The following is a 4,105-nucleotide window of genomic DNA, read 5'->3' as shown; positions in this document are numbered from 1 at the left end:
GCCCTGTCCTCTTAGGCACATAGAGTAGAGACTGATCACTTTATTTTAATCAGGAATTGACCTGACTTGAGGCAGGGTTAAAGTTTTTGTCAGGCTCTACTGTTTCGTCAGCAACGTGACCCCTCAAATCCTGGCTGCGTTGGTGGCTCCAAACACCATTCTTTGTCTCTCTATGCCCATGTGCTGCCTGCTGGGATTATCAGCCTCTTGCTCTGTCCAGAAAATAAAATAATTTCTTTAGGAATAAAGCAAGTGCAAAATGTTGGCTCATCTCTCTTTTTCTCTTCCTTTCATGATCTTGTCTTCTCAAGCTGTGGCTGCCTTGAGAGTTCTGTGATTCCCTCAAGCATATATTTTTTGTGTTTTATCTGGCTTTACTCACTGTCCTTGGAAGAAGCATTTACAGACAAAAGCAGAAGTCAATCTACAGTATTGTTTTTGATTTACAACTTGGCATAGAGTTAGAACTTCAGGTCTTTCTACTACGCTTCCTTCATTATCTCTTATTTCAATATTGGACATCTTCTGGTAGCCAAGCGTATATATTCCATTCATACACTAAGGATCTGGGGAGATTATCAAATGATATGTTATGGCCCTCATAATCCTCCACTCCAACTAGCAAACCACAGTCATACATTTGGTCAAGCATACATTATGTACCCATGTACCTGGTACTGGAGGAAGCTCTTAGAATTAGTGATACTCATTAACCAGTTTATCACTGATGTCATTGTTGTCATGCTGAATTAGAAATGAGGGCTTATCTTCATTGATGTCAGCATATCAAGTAAAATCAGCAAGAAATTAATGCTAACCTGTACAGGTGTACTTGGGCAGGTCCGTTTCAGGCTGAGGAAACAGATGATCAAGTACATGATCTAGTAACTCTATGGTTAGTGTGTAGCATACAATAGAGGGGCAGACAGTAAATGAGTTGAGACTTTTTACTTACCACTTCTCTGCCTCTCTCTAGGTAAATAATATCAAATGTTGGCAAGTAACTATAGATTATCATGGCTTTATATTGAAGACTCGAGTTCTGTGGGTGATCAGTAGACACATAAAAGACAATATTGAGAGTCCTAAGTTCATCAGTATGCTAATCACGCAAACCTTAGTTTAAATCTATTTGTGCCACTGATTAAGTCCGTGAAATGTTTCTAGCAATAATTTAACTATACGTGGAGTGAATGTAAAACCATAAATATATCTCTCTACCTTAAATGTATCCCCAACTTAACCTTCTCTTGTCAGAATCTCCAAAATATCTGTGGTCGCTCTATCGCCACCTGACAAGGGGCAAAGGTATGACGGAAGGGAAGTCAGAGTAGAGAGAGACAGCAATCTTAACCATTTGCTGTTAAACTATCTTACATTTTGCACACTTGACAAAAACATATGAACATGTAAAAAGGCTCCTGAGTAGGAGCCTAATTTTAAGTTTCTTTAGCTTAATGTTCAGTCAGACTCTGCATAGGGACCATTAATCCTTATACTGTCTCCTTTTTCTTTCTTTTTCCTGTGTCTTTTGCTCTCTGCTGTCTTCTTTTTCTTGTCATTCTTTCCACACACCTTTTTTTGGCCTGTTTACCAGCTAGTCATAATTAAGAAATGGAGACTATTATATTTTGGTGAATTCATTTATTTACTTAATAAAATTCTACATTTTAAGTTCTGAAGATATGAAATGTGTAAGTGAAGATTTCATTAGGCTTTATATCTCTAAAGTGAAAATGAAATTACAAGTTTTTAAGCCTACTGCTAATAGGACCTACCTCCCGTGAGCTAACTGGTATTTGGACCTTCACAGCAAGTCATTCTGTTAGGCTGACATCATGACTTGTAATACAAACGGTGTCACCCCTACCCTGTTTCTCATTGCCTGCTGCCTCTCCCTGAAGAAGTGGATAGTTTTTAAGAATTGTACTTTCCCTAATCTCATTCGCTTCTGATTTACCCAGCTGTCTCATTCTAGAAATTTTAGAATCCAGCAACTCAGATCAACAAATCAGAAAAAACTGCAGTCTTCCTCATTAAGTGTTGCAACACCTTCTCCTTCCTTAATAGAAATTTTACCTCTTGTCGTTTCTGCATTTTTGGGGGTTTTATTTGAAATGCTATCATTTCAAAACATCAGTTCTTTGAAGAGGGCTGGAGAGTCGCATCTGAGCTAACAGAGTCTGTCTCAAGAGAGGATATGGCTGGCAACTCGATCCCGCCATCCCGAAAGGCTCCGGACAGGCTGTAACTGGTGGCTGCACTGACTGCTCCGTCACGTGAGGCAGCAGTTCTAACCCCAGCTGGCACGCACTTCGGCTGTTCTCACCGTGGAGGACACTTCCTTCCCAAGAACTCACTTAGACCCTCAGGTCTCTCACCTCTAGGTCCACATGATTCATTTGCCCACCTTCAGAACTACCCTCTTGATACTATGCTACTTCTCTTTCCAGAGCTCAAAGATACAGTATCTCTGTTATAACACCTCTTCCTTCTCCGTAACTCAGCTCAGGACAATCACAGCATCTCTGTTAGCTGGACACAAGTGACAATGCCTCACACTCACATCTCATTGGCTGGAGGGAAAGTCATTAAGCAAAAGTAGTAAGTCTTATCATCGCAGCTTTCTCCAAGCCTGTTCCATTGGCCTTCCCCTCTCAGTCTTAGAGCCTAGCTTTACCCGTTGCACAGTTGAGAGCTCAACAGCCCCTCTGGGGACAGCTTTTTCAGCTGACTGTGTGTGCAAACCCTGAGCAAAGAGAGAGGGAAACGGCAAAAGGAGTGAGGGAAGTGGCTGCAATGCTGCCTTTTTAGAGAGGAAATGGAAGAAAGAAACAAATATTTTTTATGGGATTCATATGTTGCCTCTAATTGTTCCACAGGAAGAGCAATTGAGCTTAAATACCAAAAAAGGCTTTTCTATGAGAGCTGAAAACTTAGAAAGGGAGGATGGGCTGGAATAACCGTCTTGCTTGAAGTGCTCTCATCCTAAGGGAGAATCTTCTGCTCCTAGCCATACACGAGTGCTTAGGGCTCACGCGAGTCCCATCTACACTTTACCAGGAGCAAAGAATGCTACTTCAGACCAAAAAAAAAAAAAAAATGGAATCATTAATATGTTTTACGTATTTAAAGATATGTAGGTACACTTTTCTCATGAATAAAGCAAAACACCCCTGCCTGACTTCCTGGGACCTCCATAACTGAGGAGTAGTTATTTGGAGTCAGAGATTCTGAAATCACCCCTGGTGCTGCCCTTTTCTCTTCTCCAGACCAGACTTGGTCAGGTTTTTATTTTTGGTTTTTGGTTTTTTTTGACCCATGACCCATGACGAATTGCTCAGATTTTTTAATGGCTCCAAAATCCCGAGCCTTTGAACTATTTTGCTCGTTTTCTGCTTTTCTTTATACCATTGTCCGGGTGATACAGATTTTTCTTAAAAATCGATGTCTGAATGTACAAGGCTTCAGCTGAGGTCGAAGCAGAGCACAGGAGATCGACCACCGCCCTTATTACAGAACCGTGCCTGATATTAATGCAGCCCGTCCTATTCAGTCCTTCGGCAGGCACATCAAACTATTGGCTCGTATCCATTGATGGCCAACCAGATGGCTACAAGTGAGAGGGAGGGGGCCATTCTCTTCCCATAGCCCTCTGCCTCTTACCCTACTTACTCCAAAATACCGTGTTCTCCTTTGCGCACTGCTCCTCCCTTTCCCACCTTTAAGTGGAGACACGCTTGAGGCCCAGTCTCCAGCCCTCTGCTCATTTCCACATCTGTTCTTTTGCGGATCTCACTCATACTCAGGGCATCAGTCACCATGCCACAGAAAACCCTCAGGTCTGCAGCCTCCAGCTTCATCTTAGGATATGTGCTGGGCTCATCCACCTGGATGTTCCATCATTACCTCAAACTCTTGTCCTCAATTTTTCTGTTAGAAACATTTCTTCTCTCCAAACCTTGCTTTTTGCTCAGTGTGCCCACCTGGCATCCTAGCTTAAGAATGGCGTCTTCTTCTCTTCAATGAAAGTATTATGTAGTTAATAGTTAATAGCTTCAATTGCATAGAATGCATAGAAACTGTTCACGGAATATCCAGCATT

This window comes from Propithecus coquereli, unplaced genomic scaffold (genome assembly GCF_000956105.1).
Source record: "Propithecus coquereli isolate 6110/MARCELLA unplaced genomic scaffold, Pcoq_1.0 Scaffold734, whole genome shotgun sequence".
Classification (NCBI taxonomy): domain Eukaryota; kingdom Metazoa; phylum Chordata; class Mammalia; order Primates; family Indriidae; genus Propithecus; species Propithecus coquereli.
This window is presented reverse-complemented; position numbering follows the sequence as displayed.